We start from the raw sequence: 26585 nt of genomic DNA, 5'->3' as shown, positions 1-26585 counted from the left end.
ATCTTCAATCTAATGCGTCCCACTTTGTCAACCAAACTCCAACCTTTGTCCCATCGACGAAACGTTGCATCCCTGTGCCGGTTTTACAAGTATTTTAATGGAATGTACTCTGACGAACTCGTAGCACTTATGCCACCTCAATGTAATTACCTCCAACTAACCCGACAAGAAACAACATTCCACCCCTACACTGCAGAGATCCCTAAATGCTGGAAAGCCATTCTGCTCTAATAGTTTCTTTCCTATATTTTGAAATTCTCTCCCAATTCCTGCTTCCCTGACATGCAGAAGTTCAAATGTAATGTGAATAGATGTCTTGCTGCTCAATTCTCTACATAGTGTCCCTGTAGATATGGTCCCAAATAATAACTCCTTACATCCAAGTGGCAATATACTTTGTTTGAGGGGAATAAAAGTAAGAGAGAGAGAGAGAGAGAGAGAGAGAGAGAGAGAGAGAGAGAGAGAGAGAGAGAGATGTTTACCCTGCACTTCAATTTTGTCTTACACTTATGCTATAATTAAGCAAACTAATTTGTCAGTATTACTGCACTTAAATTTTCTTGTGACATTTTTTCTGTTAGGGGGCAGAGTCAGCCTTACTCGTAGTACATCTGTCGATCAAATGAGAATAAGATCCGATTTTAATTGTCGATCATGTGTGGCATGAGACTTCCCAACTGAAATCTCTTATTCACAAGATTTGGGGTATAACTTTTTTTTTTTTTTTTTTACCAAGGGGCGTAACTCTGGTCTATAACTCAGTTTCTCATGGGGAATAACTCTGGTCTCGACATGGCCATAGATGTTCGTTATTACTCTCGTTAAATTAGCATTAATATTGTGGCATGGTCCTTTATTTTGTTAGTATGTGTCAATGGGTAGCAATTCGCTTCTGTTCACCTCGCTAGTGCGTACGAATGTGTGTAAGATGAAAAATGTCGGTATGTGAATCATTGCGTCCTTTCTTTTGCTACTTGCCTCCCTTAGCTCAAAGGACATGAGGGAGGGAGTGTTTATTAAACAACATTCTTTCAGGTGTGGCCAGCTGGTGCTATCTCCCTCTCCCTAGCTTTTGGTTGTTTTATTTATACGAGTTTCTAACTTCACGTCGGTTTACTTTTTTTAACATGTACACATTACTTTTTAGAGCTTGAAATAATTTTCATTGTTTCAGTGAAAGCTTTGGAGATTTAGAAAAAAGTGAATTCCAATAAAGAGTTAAAGGAAAGAGGGTAGCAATTAGAGGCATTTGCTTTTTAGTATTCACAGAAATCACTTCACGATTAAGTCATTACAATATTGTTCAATGCTTGTAGGGCAACTGCAAACATTTATTCACGAAAATCAACTTTACTTACTTATATAATGGCAGGCCATAATATGCTATGATTGTCTATATTTTTCCAGCTCTTCTGAACACTGACCTTTTCTAATAATACTAACCCAGAAGAGACAGTGGCATATATGTTTAGTCTCATATTTTTTCCACTTGTTTCTTTCACACTGTTTTTCCCTTTGTGACACCTACTTTTTTTTAGTTTTTGTTTTTCTATTAAATGTGTTTATGAACCATGACTTGGCATCATATTTCAATCTAAATTTTATATTATATATATATTGACAAAAGTTTACATCTGGAGACAAAAAAAAAACAAAAGCAGAAATAAAATAAATATGAAATATACCTAAAGGTCATTTGAATAAAACTTATTAACCTGACACAGGCACCTGCTATCAATAGGCAACAAAATTTGTCAAAATGAAGATGTTTCAGTAAAAGATTACACAGGTGTAATCAAAGTCATGTCAATCCAGTGAAACAAGAATGGCCCAATAAAACGCCCTTGAGATGTGGCTACGCATGTGATCACAAATGATTATATAATAACAACTGAAAAGGATATCATTGTTGGTTGACAATTTAGGTCCAAGAAGAGTCAACTTGTCGAATTTCCATGTATACATCTCCCTCCTGATAAATAACCAACCAGCCATAATCGTCACCGACAAGCAACAAAATTCCACCCCTACACTGGGCTAGATATGTTGTATTTTCATATATTAGTGTGTTGTCATTCATTAAATATAGCAGAAATGCAACATATTTATAGAAATCTGTTGCCTTAGAATATTAAGGAGTTATCTCCCCTTTGTTACATATTAGGGACCCTACGCCAGAAGCAATTAAGTTAGCTAGTGTGAATTTTGACAAGGAGTACACTGAGTGCATGATAACCCAAATCTGTAAAACAGAATCGTTCTTAGGGTTGAATGAAAGATGACGTAAAGCTGAAGCAGGGGCAACTGATCAAATACTAGACAAAACAGGAGCTAAATGATGATGAATAATGAACGACATCACGTTTTTTGAAATGAGAAAAATTTAGATTTCCAAATCAGTGTCTCTTTGGAAGTTGTGCAAACAAAACACTTTTAATGATATAGAATAATCTAAGAAGAATGTTACCTTGAGTCACTGTCCATGTGGATCTCTCATTTTGTTAAGAAGTAAATAATTAGCTAAGATAAACTCTCTCTCTCTCTCTCTCTCTCTCTCTCTCTCGTATCAATTCTCTCCAAATAAAACCATTTATGAAAACTCTTAGCAAACGTCTCTTTGTATCCTCCTAATGAGAAAAGCGCCAATAAAAGAAGTGGGGAAAAAGAGACAACATATAACCACTCCACAAATATGTATAAAGGCATTTCATTTGTTATCGAAAATGCTATATCTTGAATTAAACTAAAGTTATCTCCCTTGAACAATTATTTTTATCAAAAGAATATCTCCTTCTACTTGTGGAAATTAAATTAAATTCCACTGAACATGTGAGAGGTATGTCACATGATAAACATAAGCAAAATAATAAGTTCAGAGACATAAATTCACAAAACAGATATTTTATATATGTTTAAAATGAAAGTTTACATGAATAGGAAAAACAGAGTGTTTTTCAATATTTTTAGAGTCCTTGTAAAACAAGGGGTAATCTTTAGATGAAATATCGAATAAGTCAGGTGATAATTAAAGGCCGTGCATTACACGGGTCTGAAAATCATAATCAAAATTTCTCCATTCAATTATACAAATTATATTTCATGAAAAGTTATTACGAATCAATGTTCATTTATTTTCATATCAGAAAGAAAGTTCAATGAGAAAGGTTAGGAATATTTCAACTAATGGTTCAAGGGAGATAATTTTGATTTGATTCAAAGTATGTTTTTAGTTGCGTACAAGCGATATAAGTCACTCCGTCGGTTGATCAGTCGGTCGGTCGATCAGTCTGTCGGTCGGTCTGTCCGTAACACTTTTGTGCTTGGCCTTTTTGGTTAAAATAAAATGTCTGTTGCTAATAAATGCTGTTCTTAGCTTTTTAAGCTTTTCTTGGCCTTTTGGCCAAAATCAAAGTGTAGTATCTGTTCTTACTACATGCTGTACTTATTGTGATATAAAGTGGGGGATCATTTTTCTGTATTAATTTAATGTAAAATGATCACCCACTTTACAACCAGTCAGTCTCAAAGCCATTTAACTCATTCTCCAAATCATTCAAGTTGTTTTTGAAGGATTCCAGTTATTTTTTAAGCATTCAAGTCATTCTTAAGGTCATTCAGTTCATCCTTAAGTTCATTAAAGTCATTCTAAGTCATTTACTTTTTATTTATTTAAGTCATTTCAGCCCATTTTTTTTTTTGGTCATTTTAGTTTATCTTTAAGAATTTCATGTCAATCCTACATTCACGAATTCATTCATTACACGAGAGCACATGACTAATGGCTATCGGCCTAGTTACAAAAGAGAAGACGATAATGGAAAAGTTGATTAGTTGTGTGTCTGTGGTCATTAATGTTTGTGTGCATATATTTATGATTAGTATTCATGAGTTAGGTTGCCACAGCAACCCCAAGGCCTGCGGGGTGGAGGGGAGTTAAGGTGACCCTACCTAGGATTTATAGTAGATTTTCAGCTAAACTGGTTTATTAAAGAAAAATCTGGCTTTTTATAGCATCCAGGGTGTATTGGAAATAACAATTTTATAAATTTGGAAAAATGCATTAAATTGACTTAAAATGGTTTTATTAATTCAGGCGAACATATTCACACACTGACATGCACAGAAACGAGTTTAAGTATTTTCACTTTAGACACTGAAGTATAAACATCAGTTGTCACAGATTAAGACTGTTGAAACAGGAGATAGCCATTTTGCTGAGTCAACTGTGTTTGTATGTATTTGACTTGAATAAGAAAAAGGTCATCAAAGTTCGAAGGGAAATATCTTCTTTACAACAATATAAAAATGTTGTTTATTGAACTGGAACAAGAATGCAGAAATGTAAACATGTGAGTTTAGTTGCCAGATCGGCAGGCATTGAATGCCTACTAGACACCAGGAAAGAACTTGAATACCTACTAGATACCATCCCCACGTGTCTTTGGTCTCTCTATATAGGAGTTTGTTAGAGACTCGGACATGAAGCTACTTTTCATTAGAAGTAAACCCTGACGAAATATTTTAAAAAAACAAACAATTGGTGTGCTCTCTCCTCAAGCCATTCATCATGTCTCCCAAATTGCGGATGCGGCAACCTCTTTATTAAGGGCAATTTTGAATAAAAAATATAAATATGAATAAACGTCAAAACACATACTGGCAGGCTGGCATCAAGGATAAAAAAGACCCCTCAACTCATTTAGACATCAGGCAAGAAGAGGCACACAATGGCGTAAATCTTCTAGTTTCTGGAAATGACACTCTAGCCATGACAGAGGCTAGCTAGGTTCAGCCATCAGGCCTTGATACCAGAGGTCCTGGCATCCGATTCTCATCATATTTGGAAATAAGGAATAAGAAAATAAGAGACTTAAAAGCCAGATCATTGACTGTTGCTAAAAAAAAAAAACGGTGTTACTGTTTTGCTAGCATTACTCAAAGTTTGAAAAGTGGGACAAAACAATCAACCAAATCCTGTCCGAAAAAATAAAAGAGACCGAGCTCCCTGTAGAAATGGAATCCGAGTTGGTCTTGAGTTTATTCCCAATTTTCATCACTGACACAATGATGACAAGAAGTGAGAGAAAATGTCAGATTTGTTGAAGTTTCACTCAAACTGCCATATTTGGCTCACATCTAGCTCTGGATATAAATCATTAGGTTATGAGTGCGCGTGATGAGTGATGTACTAATCGACTGTGTATCAATAAGAAAATTTGGATGTACCTGTTTTTTGCCAACCAAATCACAACTTATTATTAGGCAAGGGATTGCATGTACATTCGAGAGAAAATAGATCATTTGTCATGTAACTGATAGAGGGAGATTTAAAAGTCTGAATCAGCCTCTTTCTGACTGGAGTTTTGAGCTAGACTGACGTGTCTGACTAGCATATTATCTTAGCATGTTTTTTTTTTTTATAACTCTGACACCGTTTTGTGAGACATTACTCCAGGTCACAATTGGCATAGATTACAAGACAGCTAACCATCTGATTATGGTTGTTCTTTACTGGGTACAGCTATCATTTCCAGATATAGTCAACAAAGTAAGTTGTATTTACATCTACAATCGCCACATATTTCTTTGTGTTTTTCTAGCAATGCATAACTTTTTCGATTGTCTAAAAAACTATTAATCTAAATTATTCTGTTTGTTACTGTCTGTGATTTTTATCTCCTCTTACGTATTATGTTCCTCTTACATATGTCCAGAATCTTCTGTTAGTTACGGATTTTACTAATTATGTATGACAAATTAAGGCACAACAAATGTACAACAAACCACGACAACTGCTCCTGCTGACTCTCTAATTGTGTAACATTTATGCATGTCATTCGTGCAACATGGGATTCTTATGTTAAAACAACAATAAGCAATTGATTTTAATGTAGATGGACTGACATGTTATTATTTTTTTTTTTTTGCTAAAAATATTTGTAAAAAATGAACAGGATTGTTTTTTATTTTGCTAAAAAATTTTGTGAAAAATAAACAAGATTGTTTTTTGTTAAAAATTTTTGTAAAAAAAAATAAACAAGATAGTTTTTGTTTTTTGCTAAATATTTTTGTAAAAAAATATACTCTCTCTGTCTAATCTTTCATCAACGTCTTTACATAGGAACTCTTCCCAATACTAACCCTTTCTGTATATAAATCTTCTAAAAAAGTTAATCAATAAAGATCTGTAGCAGCTGGCATTCGCTACATCATAGGCAGAAGCTACTTCTCACAGCATTAACCATGCTCTAGTCCAGCACCTTACTGATGCTAAACTTCTGACCGACCAACAATATGGATTTAGACAAGCCCGTTCCACGGCAGACATCCTCACTGTAATCTCTGAACGCATATACCATTCACTGGACAAAGCGGGAGAGGGCAGAGCGGTAGCTCTAGATATATCTAAGGCTTTTGACAGGGTATGGCATGAGGGTCTCCTCAGGAAGATTAGATCATACGGTATCACTGGTAGAATACTTAACATAATTAAATCCTTCTTAGATAAGAGAAAAATCCAGGTTGTCCTCGACGGTCGTACATCTAAACAATATGATATAAATGCGGGAGTGCCCCAGGGATCTATCCTTGGACCTCTGCTGTTCCTGATATTCATAAATGACCTCCCCGACAAAATTGCCCCTGAGATGGGTATATATGCTGATGACACCACACTCTATAGCAGACACGACAGGAAAACAAATGAACATATATCTAAAGTAATGGCATAAACACTAGAGGATGACCTCCAATCAGTAGTGGAATGGGGACAAAAATGGATGGTCACGTTCAATGCCGCCAAGACAAAACTGGTTTCATTCAATAATTACAAGAAACCTTCTCTACCACCTATAGCAATGGCCAACGACTCTTTATCTGAGAGTACGTCTCTCAAGCTCCTTGGCCTAACGTTCACAGGAAACATGAGTTGGAACAATTACATCGAGGGTATTGCCAGGGCCGCTGCGAGGAAGGTGGGCTCTCTCTACCGTGCTAGAAAACTTCTAACACCCGAAAGTATCCTGTACCTCTATAAGGCCACTATTCGCCCATGTATGGAGTATTGCTGTCATATTTGGGCTGGTGCATCGGCTACTAGTCTCTCGCTCCTTGACAGGGTTCAAAAGAGAGTCGCAAATCTGATAGGCCCTAAACTGTCATCTAAGCTTCAGCCTCTGTCCCATCGTCGAAACGTTGCATCCCTCTGCCTGTTCTACAAGTATTATAATGGTGAATGCTCTGATGAACTGCAAGCACTTGTGCCCCCACGACGTGAACACCCTCGACAGACCCGACAAGCTGCAAAATCCCACTCCCACACTGTAGAGATCCCTAGATGTAAAAGATCTTTCTACTCCAGTAGTTTCTTCCCCAGAACTGCTAGACTTTGGAATTACATTCCAGGTCACTGCTCCCCCAACTGTACTGACATGCATAAGTTCAAGTGCAACGTGAACCAACATCTCGCTGCCCTAATCCCTACATAGTACCCCAGTAGATGTTTCCCCTGATAGTAGCCCCCTACACCAAAGTGACAATGTGCCTTGTTTGGGGTGAAAATATAATAATAAAAAAAAACAAAACAAAAAAACAACCCGAGATTTGACATCCATTTTCTCCCTGGCTTATCCAATCACAAGCCAGCTCTCAATCATATGACCAAATACATAAAAGGCGAAATCTGAAACTCTCAACCCTCTTTTGACCTGACCCTGCCTGGGAGTAGACTTCGCCTGGGGCCAAAGCCCCAGGCAGAACGTGAGTACAACAATCTAACAATGGCTCTCTTCAAACTACCATTTATTTCCACGTGCTGTACCAATACGAACTTTATCATCCTACAGGAACAACTCATACTCACCCTTACCCACGACAACACGCAAACATACTGAAGATTTTGCCCTTTATTTCTTTAGTAATAGGCTTCCTTTGCCCCGGCGACTACTAGCTATAAACACGTGTGGACTGAGCTGTTCTCTACTTCACCAAGCCGGCAATATATTAATTCTATCTCTACACAACCTACTAACCCGTTTCTCTCTTGTACTCCTCTACTGACAAGTAAAGTTGTTTATAAATATAGAATGAAACTCCATTGCATTGTCTCATTTCTATAGTTGTTTTTAAATGTCAGAATGAAACTCTTGTCTTTCTTATTCTACAAAGCCTCTTCCTCACAGAAGAGACGCTGTTAGTTTTTCTCCACTCTAGGGTTATTTTCATGGAAGGTGCTCACCTGAATTTCAAGCTATTATTTCTCCCTGTAAAATATTAATAGCAAAAACTCGTTTAACTACAACCACTGTCAATAACTTCCTGTTCTCTCTGCATCTATCTAAAACTAAACGGAACGTCCATCAACAAAGTTTCTTTCTAAGAATAACCCGTATGTGAAAACACAATACCACAAGGCTGCTTCACAGCTGATTACAACTTATCACTTTAAAGTCCAATGTAAACAAATTCTCGTTGAGCTGTCCTTTTAAATAATTAAGTTCTGTTCAGTTTCAACCATTATGACCAATCTTTATAATGTCTGATCGTCCACCTGACAATCTCATTAACAACTAAGACGTGAATACAAACAAGTCAACATGGCTATCTCCGCACACAGACTTCAATGTGGTAAACACATGTACTCTTATTCTCCCACAGGACTCTCTAATCTGTTGTTCTTGTCCATATGTGGACGCACGTTTCTACTATTAACTTCAACACGCATCCATGAACTCTTTCTTTCAACAGGTCTGCCTAATCTTTCATCTATGTCCGTGCATATTAACTCTTTCCATGACTAACCCCTTTCATTCAAGTCATACTAACGACAATAACCAATAAAGTTGTTTTTTTAATGTTAGAATGAGACTTTTTGTCTTTTTTAGTTTTTTTTTTACTCATGAGAGTAAAGTTGAGAGCATTGCCAGGACCGCTGCGAAAAAGGTAGGTTCTCTCTACCGTGCTAGAAAGCTACTAACACCCAAAAGTATCCTGTACTTCTATAAGGCCACCATTCGCCCATGTACGGAGTAGTGTCATATTTGGGCTGATGCATCTGCTACTAGTCTCTCACTCCTAGACAAGGTTCAAAAAAGAGTCGCCAATCTGATAGGTCCTGAACTGTCATCTAAGCTTCAGTCTCTGTCCCATCGATGGAATGTAGCATCCCTCTGCCTGTTCTACAAGTACTTTAATGGCGAATGCTCCGACGAACTGCAAGCACTTGTACCCCCTCGACGTAAATACCCGCGACAAACACAACAAGGAGCAAAATCCCACCCCTTCACAGTTGAGATCCCTAGATGTAAAAGAGCCTTCTACTCCAGTAGTTTCTTCACCAGAACTGCTAGACTTTGGAATTCCCTTCCGGGTTCCTGCTTCCCCAACTGTACTAACATGCAGAAGTTCAAGTGTAACGTGAACCGGCATCTTGATGCCCAACCCTCCACATAGTACCCTTGTAGCTTATGTCCCTGATAGTAGCCCCCTACATCAAAGTGGCAATGTGCCTTGTTTGGGGTGAAAATGTAATTAAAAAAAAAAATGTTCACCCCTTACAAAGCATATCGCCACTTGGACGTAAGGGGCTAGATATTTGTTTATGTTACATTTAAACTTCTGCATATCAGTACAGCCAGGGAAGCAGGCAGCAGGAAGGGAATTCCAAAGTCTAGCTGTTCGAGGGAAGAAACTATTAAAATAGAAAGCTTTCTGGCATTTAGGGACATCAACAGTGAAGGGGTGAGATCTTATTGCTAAGCGGGTTTGTCAGGGATATCTACGTCGAGGGGTACAAGTGAAATGATTTCATCAGAACACGTTCCATTAAAATATTTGTAAAACAGGCACAGTGATGCAAGATTGCGGCGATGAGACAGGGGCTGGCGCTTAGTTGATAAAGTGGGATCGATTAGATTGATAACTCTTTTTTTTTTTTACTTTATCTAAGAGGGAGAGACTAGAGGTAGATGCACCAGCCCAAATGTGGCAACAATACTCCATGCATGGGCGAATGGTGGCCTTATAGAAGTACAGGATACTCTTTAATTCTACACATCTGTTCCCTGAAGAACATTTTTTAGCACATTTTGAGAATCACGATCAGTAAGCAGAGAGAACCTTAGAAACAATAAAGAAAGACATCCCTTCTTTCTCTCTCTCTCTCTCTTTCTCTCTCTCTCTCTCATTCTTTTACACTGAATGCTTCCGCATTGACGATTTTCACCTGAAGATAACTGCTGACCGAGCGTGTGACTGCCTAAAAAAACTTTCCATTCTTTATTTAGACATAGTCTAACTTTCTTTCAGTCAAATAAATCCTTTCATTGTTGTAGTAAGTGTTGGAGTGAGGTTTTGTTTTTCTTTCCATGCAACATTTTTGTTTACTATTAATATATAGAAGTGCATTATATATTCCTATAAAAGGTGATGACGTCACACAAAAAGGCCAAAACTAGATGTAGAAGAGAGAAAGTTTTTTTTTCTTGTTGGCTAGTGAAAGGAAAGAGTGAGTTGCCTTTCTGCAAAGCTCTGTCTTCTTTGTTATCCACCTCCTAGGAAAGTGAGAGATAAAAGCTTTACATAATGTTTAACGTTGTAAAACAATAACACAGCAAACATCAATGATTGTTGATATTTTTTTCTTCTCTTTTTTTACATAGGCATCACCACTTATGAAGGCCCAGAGGCTATTCGAGGATAAGGGTTAAAGTATGTACAGTAGTCAATTGGACAATATTGTAATCGATAGTAATGGAAATTCAGTAAATTTGTTAACTTAAGTGCCTCATCAAAAACTTGTTTATGTTGGACTTGAACACAACCATATTGTAGTCAGCTGGAAAGCAGGAAAACGGAAGACAGTTCCACAGGCGTGCAGTTCTAAGAAAGAAGCTTTGTTCATGGAATCTACATTTAGGTTTGGGCATAGATAAAGAGTGAGGGGAATTACTGATAGTGTTTTCAGCTAGACGAGTGTTTCTTGTGAAAGTTTGGCGAGGGGGGACCATAGATTGAAGCTTAGTCGAGCACTTGCCATGAAAATAATGATGAAACAAAGACAAACTCGCAACATCTCTTCTGTGAGAAAAAACTAAAGAAAAGAGGAAACTTCTACTGCTATTTCTTCATTTAGACTATGACAACAGCTTAACAACACCTGAAAAAAAGGAGAAAGAAATAGACGTCACAATTCAATGGACCTACTACTTTTGTGTCAGAAAGAGACGAATAGCTGTTTCTGTATGCAAAGAAGAAAATGGACAGCAATTCACTGAGATCAAATAAATCCTTTAAGCTATGCTACAAGTAGACTCAATTAATATTCAGTTATTAGGGTCATCTGTAAATATAATTTACATTTATATTTCTTTTCATGAATAAATGTTATGAGTTTGATGTCAACCAAAATAAAAGAACCTAAAATAATCATATTTGAAATGTTTGTATTATTTTGGATTTGTAGGGAAAATTGTAGTTTATGTGTGAAAATTACTTATTTCAGAAACGCCCACGCATCTGAGTGTAACAGAGGGCATAGGGTGGCTTTATGTAAATACCAATGACGTCATGGTAAGGAGAAAGAAAGACTATAAAAAAGGAAAGAGGACGTTAGAGACGTGGGTGACGTCACAGCCATAACGAGAGGTCATGCTTGGCGAGAGAATGAGGAAATAAATGTCGTTAATAAACAAAAAAAGGAGTCAAGTTATTACTTGTTCTTTATTCCTAGCAACACAGTATGCTATGACGTGTTGGATTTACATGTGTAAAAGTGTACAACGTTACATACGTGTTTTGTAAAGTCCAGTTAGGTAACAATAGAAAAACCAAAAATGGCAATGAGCAGCTGATTTTATTCTCAACGGTCACTTGAAATAACATAAATTTCTGTCATTCATATGCAAATTAGATGATCGTGGGCTGCATAAAAGCAAGCCGTTTGAAGAACAGGACGGTTTGTTTAAAGAAGGCAAGCCGTGCATAAGTACCATGTTGAGGCCTGATGGATTATTTACTAGAGTTAACATGAAAAAAAAAAAAATGGCAAAAGTAGACGAAAAAGAAAACCGTTGTTCATTGCTGGAGAAAGTCACAGGATTCTTCTTGGATGTTATTGCCACAACATTTTTGCTCATATAATCTCTGACCTTCTTCATATGCCAGTGGTATGCAGAGATAAGGTGATGCCCTGTTGACGTCTGGGGTCAACTCTTTGAAAGACTACAGTATACAGTACAGGGCTCTATGGACAAATTTATTTTTAGTTAATCTTTTACAACTAAATATTTTCATTTACTAGCCAAATAAAAAAGTTACTGGCCAAACCCATATGATTTTTGGAATATGACATCTTCGTTCTTTGATGAGTATGTACTTCATCAACATTTTTCTGTATTTGTTTTTAATAAGTGTAATTCTAACTGTACAACAAATTTTGATAATTAAAGGTATAAACATTTGAATTTCTTCAGATGGTTTTTTAAACAGCCTTTGTTAAAAAAAAAGTGTATTGTCCTATTAAACTTTTATTATTATAATAATTTAACTTTTCGTTTTATTAAAAAAAAATGTTGAACAGATATTTTTCACTCAGTAGTGAGCTTTGGAAGATTGCCAGCGAAAGAAATACAATCGCCAAAAGATAAGCGTTTCATTATTGCTAGTCACCACTTTGAAAAATCACTTGCAAATACGACTGTTTCACTCGCAACGTAGAGTCCTGCAGTACTATAATAAATAATATGAGAAAAAGAGATAGCTTGAATATGATTGGATGCCCCTCACTCCAATATGGATGTCTAGGACTACCATTCCATCACCCCTCACTCCTCTGCATGCTATTCTTCTGGTGCATGTTGTTGACCTCTGGAATTTTTATGTCAAACTCAAGCACCTATACATAATTTCGAAATGAAATTTAATGGACATGTGGGACAATTGGTAATGATGTTGAGTACAATCTATTCTAAGTGACAGTCTATTCTAAGTGACAGTCTACCGAATTTTAACAGGAAAAAGACCATTTCAGAAATGGACTGGATACTGCTGGCTTTCGTGGGTATTTATTTCTCTCCCATCATAAAAAAATATGACACTAGGATCAGAAAATGGGATTGAAAAGTCAGCACTCCAGAGAAGGAGCACTCTGGGCTAGGGGAGTAAACCCCAACGAGAAAATCTGTGTTGGGGTGACACATTAGGCAAAGTCTGACAAACTGGACTCTTGGCACACTCCTGCAGCAGCCTGTCAGTCCAGTCGTCATGGTCTCTGCCTGCCACTGGAACCGCTGATGGTCTGCCAAGATAGTGGACTGTGGAGCGTGCACCCACTTTTCACTCAAATCATCACTGCACTAGTTTTGCCCATGCCGACTCTTTATTTCCCACACACTATTTTTTTTTTTTTTTTTTTTTTTTCATCTACAAATACAAGTCCTCCGGCGATGGGGAAGGAGTGGTGGGGGCAGGCAAGGTTGTTGCTGGCAGCCCTTAGCTCCAACCCTGCACGTGAGGCGGCTCCGGGGTGATAGTCGCTGGATGGCTGGGACTGGAACTGCAGCCTCCTTCGGCAGCTCCCAGGGTGACTGGGCGGCCCTTTTCAGGATCCACACCGCCCACCCTGAATTGGGAGGGGTCTAGAAAAGGTGACCCAAACAAGTGTCTGTTCCACTCTCCACGGACAGGTAGCCGAGCCTCGTCGTGGCAACCCATACCTCGGTCCTAATAATACTAAGAAGCTAATAATTGGCACTTGGAATGTGCGTACTCTTCTCGACCTTGACAACAACTCAAGACCTAAACGGAGAACAGCTCTAATTGCATATGAGTTAAAGAAGTACAACATCGACATCGCTGCTCTCAATGAAACCCGATTCTCGGATGAGGGCTCCCTCACCGAGTCAGGAGAGGGATACACCTTCTTCTGGAAGGGCCTGGATAGAGGTGCTCCTCGCATCCATGGAGTTGCCTTTGCCATCAAGACCAGGCTACTTAACAGCATTCCCCAGAGCCCAACGGGTCACAATGAGAGGCTAATAACTTGGCGTATCCCCTTATCAAATAAACGTCACGCTACCCTAGTCAATGTGTATGCACCAACCCTAGATTCAGCTGATGAATTGAAAGACCAATTTTATGCCCAACTCCATGAGATCATGCTGACAATCCCCAAAGAAGATAAGATCATTCTCCTTGGGGACTTCAATGCAAGAGTGGGCAGCAGTCACCATCTTTGGGAGAGAGTGCTAGGGCGTCATGGAGTTGGAAAATGTAACGATAATGGGTTGCGTCTTTTAACATTCTGCTCCCAACATAATCTGTCCATCACAAATACCATGTTCCAGCTCCAAAACAAATTCAAAACCACCTGGATGCATCCTAGGTCCAAAATTTGGCACCTACTTGACTATGTTATTGTAAGACGTAATGACATGAAAGATGTGAGAATCACCAGAGCCATGAGGGGAGCAGATAGGTGGACAGATCATCGCCTTGTCCGCTCTATTTTCTTTCTTAAGATCCGGCCTCCAGCTCGCCGTCAAGCTCCCAGAAAACATCTTGACCTCAAAGCTCTCAACAACATTACAACACGAGCTGCTCTACAAAACGAACTGGCTGAATGTCTTACTTTACCAACTCCTGCAGCAGATCCCATAACAACAGCTTTCTTAACTGAAAAATGGGAAAGCATCTGTGAAGTCCTCCTCAATACTGCCAAGGACATTTTGGGATTCTCAAGAAGAAAACATAGAGACTGGTTTGACGAGCAGTCTGATGGAATTCATCAACTAATTGAAGAAAAAAATCGGCAACAGCAAGCAGTGACTGCAAATCCAACTCCAGCATCACGTGACAAGCTAGCCGAGATTCGGTCAAAAGTCCAACAGGAAATCCGAAGAATGCAAAATGAATGGTGGACCAATCTTGCAACTGAGATCCAAGGTTTAGCTGATATGGGGGACCAACATCAATTTTATAATGCCCTTAAGACAGCCTATGGGCCAAAGAACAATAGCCTCTGCCCAGTCCGTAGTGCTGATGGCTCCATACTCTATACTGAGAAGACTGCCATACTCAATCGGTGGGCTGAACACTACCAAGACTTACTGAACAGGCAGAACCCTATCGACTCTACTTTTCTTGACCATCTTCCTGACCTTCCTGTAATTCAAGAACTGGATGTAATACCAACTATCCATGAAGTTAGCCGTGCAGTTAACAACCTCAAGAATAATAAAGCCACTGGCCCTGATGGCATACCAGCTGAGCTTCTTAAGCATGGCGGAGATGCCATTACCACTTGTCTCCATAACATCATCCAAGATGTCTGGGAGTCAGGCTGCTGCCCACAACAATGGAAGGATGCAGATATCATCAGCATATATAAAAAGAAAGGTGACAGAAATATTTGTGGCAATAGTCGAGGCATTTCCCTCCTGTCAACCTCAGGGAAAGTTGTCACTAGAATTTTACTGTCTCGTATCATCCAACACATTGTCAATCAAGTCTTACCTGAATCGCAGTGTGGCTTCAGACAGGAGCGCAGCACGATTGACATGGTTTTTGTTGCAAGACAGCTCCAGGAGAAAAGCGTCGAGCAACACCAAAATCTATATATGGTTTTTGTAGATCTCGCCAAGGCCTTTGACACTGTGAACCGTCCTTTGCTCTGGGAGGTACTCGTCAAATTTGGCTGCCCACCAATATTCCTGGGTGTCCTGAAGGCTTTCCATAATGGATCTATGGCTCGCGTCTCCAGTTCAGGACTAAAATCTGAGCTCTTCCTGGTAGAATCGGGTGTGAAGCAGGGATGCGTCATTGTGCCCGTCTTGTTTAATCTTTTTCTTGCTGCGGTTTCCAATGTTGCCAAACAGCAAATCCATCCTGCTGATAGGATCCGCCTCTCATACCGGCTGGATGGCAACCTCTTCAATCTGCGTCGCCTCCATGCCAGATCACGTGTGACAGAAGAAGCAATCCATGAATTGCAATACGCTGACGACACAGCTCTGGTGAGCTCATCTGAAGAGGGTCTTCAGCGCACCATCAACACTCCAACATTTACTCCCGAGCTGGTCTAGCCATCAACATCAACAAAACAGAGGCACTTAACATATGTGAACACCGTCAGGAACCACCAATGTTCACAATCAACCATCAGCCACTGAAAAACACTCAAGAGTTTACTTATCTTGGCTCAGTGTTAACTGACTCCTGTGACCTAACAAGTGAGGTCCAACGGCGCATTAGTCTGGCTGCTGCAGCCTTTGGTAGACTCTCGCACAGAGTTTTTATGAACCGTAACCTCACCACCACCACCAAGGTTTCTGTCTATAGAGCAATCTGTCTCTCCATCCTCTTGTATGGCAGCGAGTCATGGGTGCCTTATAGACGCCACCTGAAAAAGCTAGAAGCATTTCATACCAACTGCTTACAGCGTATACTAGGTTTAAAATGGTGGCACAGGGTGCCACACAATGAGATACGCAGGCGCACTCAAATGGACCCACTTGAAATAATTCTAACTAATAGACAACTTAGGTGGCTTGGTCACACCATCCGGATGCCAGCAGAAAGGCTCCCACGCAAGGTCCTCTACGGGGAACTTGCAGAGGGCAGACGCAACCCTGGGGGTCCACGTAAACGTTTCAAGGACCAACTAAAAACATCATTGAAAAAGTGTGGCATAGAATCCAACGCCATCGAACATGCTGCTGCTGATCGGAGAAAATGGCGAAACATCTGCCAAGAGAGCTTGGAAACTTTCACCTCCACCTATAACGACCGAGCAGAGCGTAGAAGACACCAAAGGCACGCGGCGCAGCGGGCAGACGGCATCTTCCCTTGTGCTGCCTGCGGCCGTGTATGCAATTCACGAATTGGACTCCACAGTCACCAGCGAGTGCATCAGGTGTAATCTATCTGGGACTGTTAGGCATGGTGCAACGTCATCGTCGTCAGCGACGGACTACTGAAGAGTAGAAGAGAGTTGTTGACCTCTGGAATTTTTATGTCAAACTCAAGCACCTATACATAATTTCGAAATGAAATTTAATGGACATGTGGGACAATTGGTAATGATGTTGAGTACAATCTATTCTAAGTGACAGTCTACTGGAGGTTGAAGGCTCATCCTCATTACAAGGGAATACTAGTTAAGAACAAAATAACCTCTACCGAGTGATGGCTGACAGAATGAGAACAATCTACACAGATTAAACAAAGTGTTTGATTCCAAATTTTATATGGATTCCTCGTTCAACAAGACGCACCCGTAGAAAATTGGGGGTTGATATTTATCTCTCTCCCACAGTAACAATTGTGACACAAAGGTCAGAAAGCAAGGAGTCAGCACCCTAATGGAAGAGCACTTTGACCCGCATAAAATACTTGAACAGTCCCACCGGCACTCCCCAGTAGGGGCACGTTAGGCGATTAGCAATAAACTAACCTCTTCTAAAAAAAAAGAAGACAAAGCCTGGGAGCTTGAACCTCCTAAAACTGAACAGAGCCAGTATCAAACCGCATTTTAACAGGAAAAAGACCATTTCAGAAATGGACTGGATACTGCTGGCTTTCGTGGGTATTTATTTCTCTCCCATCATAAAAAAATATGACACTAGGATCAGAAAATGGGATTGAAAAGTCAGCACTCCAGAGAAGGAGCACTCTGATCCCGCAAAAGATCTGTACCTTACCGTCGGCATTCCCCGGCAGAGGCGCCTCAGGCAATTAGCAATAAACTAACCCCTTCTAGCTCCTAGAATTGCACAGAGCCAGCATTACATCGCAATCAACAGTCATTATCAGAATGGTTTAATATCTGCTGGCTTTAGTACTTAGGGAACAAGTCCTGAGCCGACATCAGTCGAAATGTTGTGACATTAACATTTAGGATTAGAATACTAATCTGAATAAACCAACTGATGTATTCTCATGGAAATAAAATAAAAATCCGAAACCTGAAATAATTACATTTGAAATAATTAGCCGTTTTCAAATAAATAGAATCATAAAACATTGAAAAAATCTTGAAAAAAAAAAAGGAAAAAATTAAAAAGCAGAACTCGTTCGTTTAAAAAAAAAGAAAATTAAAATTAAAACCCATCTTTATAACATTGAAAATGAAGGGAAATAACTCTTAATATTAGGCACGAAAATTCATTAGTTATTTCCCTTACTTTGCAACTATTAGTAATGATACGTATTATTTATCTCCCGCTTACGGTGAGATGATGTGACACAAGGTTCGGAAAGTGGAATCTGAAAGCGAGCGCCCTAGAGGAAGATCACTCTGGCCTTCAAAGAATTCCTAAGCAGCCTCGTCTGCATTCCTCAATAGGGGCGCTTCAGGCGATTACCTATAAACTAACTCTTCTCAGAGAAGGCAAAGCCTGGGAGACTAGACCTAAAATTGTACAAGACCAAAGCTATACCTCAGTCAACAGGGAATAAGCCATGTCAACAATTGCGTAGACCAGGGGTCTCCAAAGTATGGTCTGCAGGCCAGATCCGGCCAACCAAAATCTTGAATCTGGCCAGCCAAGATCTTTAATCCGGCCCACCAAGAGCTTTGATCCAGCCCACGAAGATCTTTAATCCAGCCCATGAAGATCTTTAATCCAGCTCACCAAGATCTTTAATCTGGTCTACAGTTTACGGTCTACAAAATATTCAGGAGAAATGTTTTGACATGGAAACGTGTGAAAATAGTGTGGTGATTTTTCTTTTTGTTTAAAAAAGATTAAAAGGATGAGGTATGGGAGCACCAGTTTCACTAAAAAACAAAACTAATCAGCAAAGCAGCATAAAACATGTCCTCTTGTATGCCTATGCCGCATCTTCTTTTTCTGTGCATTGTATTCAAGACAAGTTTCTCTTTTTAAAAGCAGGTTTGGGGGACCAATTAAAAAATACATACCCGTAGGATAAAACGAAGACTGGCGACGATTTCAAGTAACGCCGGTTGGTCGACCTTGGCATTGCTGTTGGTTGTTTGTAAACACGTCAAATAGCAGACATGGTCGAATGTTCACGAGCAAGATTTTTTAAAAAATTATTTACAAAACTTTTTAAGATTTAAAAGAAAAAATTATATATTTACAAAACATTTTTTTTTAATATTAAATATTTACAAAACTTTTAAGGATTAAAAAATTTTTTTTTTCTATTTACACAAAACTTTCTAATGTAAGTAACAAAACGAACGTATTTAAACAAAATATATTTAAATAAATGAGCGTCTTTCTGAGTGCGTTTTTTAATATGTTTACGGAAGTTTTGTAAATATATTTTTAAAAAATCTTGCTCGTGAACATTCGACCATTTGATGTGTTTACAAACAACCAACGGCAATGTCAAGGTTGAACAACCGTTGTCACTTGAAATGTGCACCAATCTGCGTCTTCTGCTACAGGGTATCAATTTTATTACTTGGTCTGGTTTGGGTTTAGTTAATAATCTTGATCAACGATTTCAATAGTAAATTTGCGATGGACCCTCTCTTACTCCCATATGATTATGTCAAAAATGCACCAATTTCATGCTTCTAAATTATACTAAATTATACTAAATTATACAAACTAGCAGGACCTGTGAAAATTCCACGGGGACATCTTTCATATATAATATATTGCTGCTGGGCATTTTCACAGCATGAATGGAGACCGTGTGATATTATTGTAGCCTTTTTGTTAAAACTTTAAAGCATTTATCTAAGTAATCTGGTTAATGTAGTGTCAGAATATATTTGGTTATTACGATTTATCTCCAATATCCTTATAGGAGTCTGTGACATATTTCCATTGTATAGACACCCAGTGTGAATAGAAACCCCATCACATCACTATACCATCTTTAGACAGAACAGATATTACTATTGGATCTTAGCCAGATAACCAAGAAGGTATATTTTAGTTTCATGTATGTCCAAAAAGCGAGATCATGCTTTTTTTTATTTCGATTTTTCTTTTTACATTGCTCCTTCGGTGATCGGGAGATCCTATTTACTAAAAAGGAGGATAGAAGATGATAATATACTATAAACATTAAATTAGGGTATCTATATGCTCATTTAATGAATGTAATATGCTATCATCTTATATTCTCCTTTTTAATAAATAGGATCTCCTGATCAAATAATTTATAATCTGGAAGCAGTGACACACATATGTAGGTTAAAGGTACTAAAATATTAACATAAAGATAATAGAATTGAAAGGATTTATGAATGTTGATTTTTGAAAACCAAATTCTGCACTGTTTCAGACTTTAGAAAACAAATGATCTGTTAATTATGTTTTATAGTTATTCATCCACTGTTTTTTGGTCAATTTATTTTTTAAATTTTGGCCTGAGTAATCCAAAAAAGCCTGAAATATGCCCTTCCCCCTACCCATGTTTGAAAACTTTGGAAACCCCAGGTTTAGATTCTGAGAGAAAATCAATGCATGTTCTCACCATAACTTAACTTTGAGAAGTACACAGTCAATTATTTTTTTAATTTTTGATTAATCGAATATCTGTTGATATCAAAAATAAAACATGGGAAAAGTGAGACGAACTTGTTGCGGTTTCAACCGAAAAAAAAAACCACTCAAAAAAGAAAAAGAAAAAAAAAGAATCAAATTTAAAACATAAACATCACAGCTGACGTCCCTCTGGTATGTACATCGACATGAATAATTATCCCATGGAACACCACAAAAGTACAATTCCCACTCGAATACATTCACGACTTTATCATCTTTGATTTGATATGGACAAGTAAACATAACCCCCAGATGGATAGCTCCCTACAGTACATTAAAACATGAAAACAAACACAAATCAAAAATGAAAATGACGACCAGTGCTAGGAGCTGGTTTATTTACAACAACATCTGCTGGATGAGTATAAAAACAGCAGGCCTTTTCAACAAGTGGCCAGTCACGGTGAGATCGCTGATGGTGAGGTTCGTCCCATCAACAGCTTAACCCAATGCAGTAACAGCAGCTGCCATACCACCACAGAACGAGCAAGGCTACCTCCCCGACATCAGCCGAACCCAATAGCAGCAGCAGCTACTTACTGCCAACTCACTTGATTGATTTCTAGCAGCCCAACATTTCAAGTCAGCACCTTCCTGCAGCCACTGGCAATGACTTCATAGCCATTTCAGTGCGAACACCAGCTGAACCCCAACTCTCAGCCTAAGACCTCCAACTTCCTTTGATTTTTTTTTGGAAATAAAACCTGGATAGATTTATATTTGTTCACGACGATATATACTGTGTTTGTCATCTGTTCTTTGCCATTGTCGTTTTTTTGTTTTTTTCTTGCCTGTGTCATCTTTTAGTTGTAGGGTCGATTGCCACCGACATTCGGCCCCACAACAAACTCTTCAAAAAATAGAATTGCAAAAATATAATTGCGAATGTGACTATGTTTAGAATTATGATTTTCTAAGTCTATCATGCCGACCCCTGCTCAGGACTCGGCACTCCTAACAAATCGGATACTTGATCCTTGAACACCTTTGTGCTGAACCCTCTTATGGGTTATGCTAACAAAAATTGGATGTTTAACATTTGAACACTGTGTGACAGAAATAAAAATAGTTTCTTTTTTTCGGTGCATTTCATTACTGCAGCTGACCAGTCAGATCTTTGGGGGGGTATTATTTGCGACCAGACTTTTGAAGGACTACATAAAGACCTTTAGGGAAAAATCATTTTACTTTTTTATTTAATTTAACTTTAAGTGCAGAATCCTGTTTTTAACACATCAATGATGAAATATTCTTACACTAGCATCACAAATTCTACTATCACAAACTTGTAGCCGAAAATGCATAAAGGCTATTTCGAGCAACAACAGAACGACTACTTAACTGTTGCAGTTAAAAATAACTTCTACTGCTACATAGTAGGAGCCCTATGTTAGTAGTGATTAAGTTAGCTAATGTCAACTTTGACAAATATCATATTTAGTGCATGACAAGATGACCTTAACCTGCAAACAGAATTGTTCCCAAAGACAGGTGAGGAGAAGTTGAAGCGGGGTGGGGGTGTAACATTACCTAACACGTAGACTCAGTCACAAAGTAGACAAAAAATAGGGAAGATTTTGAAGAGCGCAGTTAGGATATTTATTTCCAGAGTTATTTCCCTTGAAATAAAAATATTTTTAAAAAAGTTTTCATGAAAACAGTTGAGTGAGAGTTTTGCTTGGATTGGGGGTGGCGGCCAGTCTTTATACTGTTGCTCTTTTAGAGTGACATATTTTGAATTGTTTGAACACCAAATTCCCGGAATTTTACATGTGTTTATGCATCTTTATATGAGGTTCTGTCTGTTTATAAACATGACATTGTGCATTCACTATACTGGCTGTGATCGTCGCACTTGTTGTAGCAGTCCAAGATTGTTGTCCAATCCAATCAACCCTACAACGAAGGAATTCTTCCTTCAAAACAAAAGCAACAAGTTTATAAACAAATATTTATAAAAAAATTTTTTTTAAATACTACAAATGGTACTCATCTCCTAAAATGCTGAATGACAGACTTTCAGATCTTTGCCTGACAAGGCCCAAACATTTGTTCCATCACTGAGAGCACCAAAGGATCTAAATTGCCTGGAGAGGTATACTGGCTGAACTGCTTGGCAGCTCTCAGAAAATTAACTGCCTCTGTCGAACATTTAACTCTTCTCCCCTTGCTCTTTCTCTGGAAGGAAGGAGAGCTCTGTCCACCTCCTCTTTTCATCTCTTGAAATCTTTTCACTCCTGACTGATGCTGACCTTGGTACTATTGCAGAATTTGACCTGGATCTTCGGGATTTTCTGTCACTTATGGTTTGGGCTAGACCGGCAGTCACCAGATTAAACCGGGCAAGTAACAGATGCAGACGAATTTCAATACAAACAAACTGGAAAAAATAATAGAAATACAATAATAAAAAAAATAACCAAAAACTTACTGTAAATTTACTTTGGTGCTTTTGCACTTTTGTTACTATACTATTTTTAAATAGTTTTTTTCAGGTTAAATTCAAGTTTCATGATATCTTTTTTTTTTATTAAATTGTTAGGTGGAAGCATGGAATAGTTACAAAACACCCTTCTCTCCCCACGTAAATTGTTTGTTGAAAGTACAATTTTTTTTTTCAAGAAAACTTACTATTTTTTTTCAAAAAAATTGGCAGTAAACGTTTTTGTTTTTTGTAAACAGAAGTTGTTTTTTTTTTTATAAGAAAAGATGAATGATTTTTATGAAACCCGTAAATTGTTAGGTGAAAGTACAGAAAAGTTTTTCCAAGAAAACTTACAAATTATTTTTTGTCAACAAATAAATAAACAGAAAAAAGTATGTCCCCCAACATCCAAAAAATAATTTTAAAATTACATCTTTTATACAAAAAAAATGTTGATTTAGCATTTCAACATTTGAACAACGCTCGGCTTAATCCAATGATTGCTAGTCAAGCCCGAGCAATAATTGATGAAAATCCTGAGAATCTGGGTCAAATTCTGCAAGAGTACCCTAGCCTTTTGTTAGTGGTCACAATTCGGCCGCCCAGAGGTTAACCACTCGAGATATCCACCGGCGATAATATCCAGATTGTCTACATTGATGGGGGTGGGGAGGCTTACCTGCAGACAATCTTAGACATTGCTTTTCTCACAAAGGCCGGTCCTAGCATGATTTTCCCACTCAATGAGGGTCTTATTTTCTTTAAACAAAGAGAATATCTCTTGGGTGGTCTAACTCTGGCCAGAGATAATTTCAGTTCTTTGTGCCCTCCTCTCTCTTCCCTTGGCCAAGCATCTATTACTGCAACGTCTGCCATTCATATGCACCAGCAAAACATGCAAAGTGCATGTTTACAGGTTGATCTGTCACACTTCTTTTTTTAAATAGCTTTCCTGTTGGTCTGTCATGTTTGTGTCTGACATAGCAATTTCTTTCTTTGCTCTGTCACACATGTTTGTGATAACATTTTGTTTGGTCTGTCTTTTTTAAATTTGAAATACAGGTGTAACACCAATTTTCCCATAACTGATGGTCCGACACCTCTTTTTATCTGGACAAAATCATGGAAGGGAAGTTGATAATCCCACTGCAGCCAGATTAGTTTACTGGGTAGCCAACAGGTGACTGTTTGCAGTACACTATAAATTTGTTTGTTTATTACACTGCACTTGCTGGTGGTAGTCCCATTTATTCTTTGACTATTTATAGATTCAGCAGCAACTGTGATATTAAACATAGAAAAAGTTTCAGCACTTCAGCATTTTAGCTTTATTAGTTTCCATTTTTGAAGAGTTCTACTGAAAACAAATGGAGACAATCATGTGATTTTGTCTGGAAATGGACATAATCGTTTGTAAATAAACTGTTCATTGTTTTAATTTATTTCTAAATTGTAAGTTATTACAAAAACTATTTGTTTTACAAAAAAGATAACATTCTTTTAAACTATTTATTTAAAAAAGAAGATCACATTTTAAAAAAATTATTTGTTTCAAAACGAAAATCACATTTCAAAAAGCTATTTGTTTTAAACAGAAAATCACATTTTAAAAATTAATTGTTTCAAAAAGAAACGAAAATTTTAAAAAGTTATTTGTTTAAAAAAAAATATTTTTTAAAACTATTTTTGTCAAAAAGAAAATCACATTTAAAATTTTTTTTTCCAGAAGAAAATCACAAATTTACCACTAATAACTGTTTTGAATTATTTAGAAATCTTAATTCTTCTTGAAAACTTTAAGGAAAAAAATCATGCATTTTCTTGGAAAATGCATGATTTTTTTCAAAAAATTAAGTTTCCAATTTTATTTTTTTACAGGCATTTAAAATCGCCGTAGACTCTTGAAAATTCATTATGTCATTGCTATACATCTTATGAGATGACTGACCAATTTTTTTAAATTCATGTTCAAATAATCACAAATTTCATTCATTTCAGGATTTTATATGCTTAAACAAATTGTCCCAAAACAAATAAACAAACATTGTCAGATAATTAATATGTACATTAATTTTAGAATTTCAATTTCTTAAAAATGTTTTAAAAGTTCAACCATTTTAAAGTAATGACTATTTTTCATAAATTTCAGAATACCCCAAACTAACTGTTTCAATTTATTTTTAAATTTAACAAAAATATCACAAACTGGCTGTTTTAATTTATTTTTAAATTTAACAAAAGATACCCCAAACCGACTGTTTTAATTTATTTTTAAATTTGATAAAATGCTCCAAACTGACTGTTTTAATTTATTTTTAAATTTAAAGAACTACCTTAAACTGAGTGTTTTTATTAATTTTTAAATTTAACAAAAAATGCCCCAAATTGACTGTTCTAATTTATTTCTAAATTTAACAAAAAAATGCCCCAAACTGAATTTTTATTTATTTTTAAATTTGACAAAAAATTCCCCAAACAGACTGTTTTAATTTATTTTTAAATTTGACAAAAAATGCCCCAAACAGACTATTTTTCATTTATTGTAATTAAAAGAAAATGTTTGCTTTGAAAAACAGATTGTCTCCCCTTGTTTCAAATCAAACTTTTCAAAGATGAAAACAAAAAAAAAGACAAAATACAGAAGTCCCAAAGTGTCCAGCAATCAACTAGTTTACAGACATTGATAGATGTATAGACAATGGCTTGTGGGATTTAGGTTAATGTTAATGAATTATTATTATTAGGGTGAAATCAGATGGTTTGGCTCTGGAACCAAAAGTGTTAGAAAATCTGTGTTGCACCTATAGCTGATTGGACAGGGAAAAGCTTCAATGTTATCCAAACACTTTTCTACAACCGCACCAAAGGAGCCAGTTGGTCGACTGTTTACCCATCATGTAGCACCCCTACGACCCTGGCGAGTTATAAGACCAGTAACAGTAAATCCACCATTTCATTGCTGCTGGAAGATATTCTATAATAATGTCTTCAATCAAACCACTTACCTTTGGAATTCCCTTCCTGGTCCCTGTTTTCCAAAGAGTATCGACATGCAGAATATACAACAATTTGAATAAACAAACGCCGTACAAAGATGAGGATGTCAGTTTGATGATGCTAGCCAATCAGAGCAGCCAGACATCGAAATAAATTTAATAACAGTAAATTACAAAGATTAAAAAATAGTTTGGTGTAAAATATTCTGCTCTATGTTTCGTAACAAAGAGCGTTGCTTTGGACGAGTGCAATTGGGATATTTCTTGTCAGAGTTTTCTCCCTTGTGATAAAATATTTGAAAAAAAATTCTTTTTCTATGAAAATGGTTCTGTGAGGATTTTGCTAGGATTAGGGGCAAGTTCTTATAAATTTGAACCCCAAAAGTGGACGAAGTGTTGCTTTACTCCATTTTCTGTTAGATTGACATCTTTTGAGATGGGTTGACATTATAGATATAATATAAAGCTGAATGTGTGTGTGTGTGTGTGTGTGTGTGTGTGTGTGTGTGTGTGTGTGTGTGTGTGTGTCTGGTCTCGAATAGGCTCCTATATGGTTGACTATTTTAAAAAACTGATTACATATAATGATAGAAGATATATCGAGAGACAGGAATAGGTATGTTTGATCTGGCAGAA

The 26585-nt window shown here is 37.5% G+C and overlaps 1 pseudogene; it reads left to right on the top strand.

Moving 5' to 3' along the window:
* The first annotated feature begins 3380 nt into the window (after positions 1–3380).
* On the top strand, positions 3381–3510 carry LOC145248518 (U2 spliceosomal RNA; annotated as a pseudogene).
* Positions 3511–26585: the final 23075 nt, after the last annotated feature.

Source organism: Euprymna scolopes, chromosome 26 (assembly GCF_053919585.1).
Source record: "Euprymna scolopes isolate OS-2025 chromosome 26, ASM5391958v1, whole genome shotgun sequence".
NCBI classification, from domain to species: Eukaryota; Metazoa; Mollusca; class Cephalopoda; order Sepiida; family Sepiolidae; genus Euprymna; species Euprymna scolopes.
Note: the sequence above shows the minus strand (reverse complement) of the source record. Positions and strands in the feature narration are given on the sequence as shown.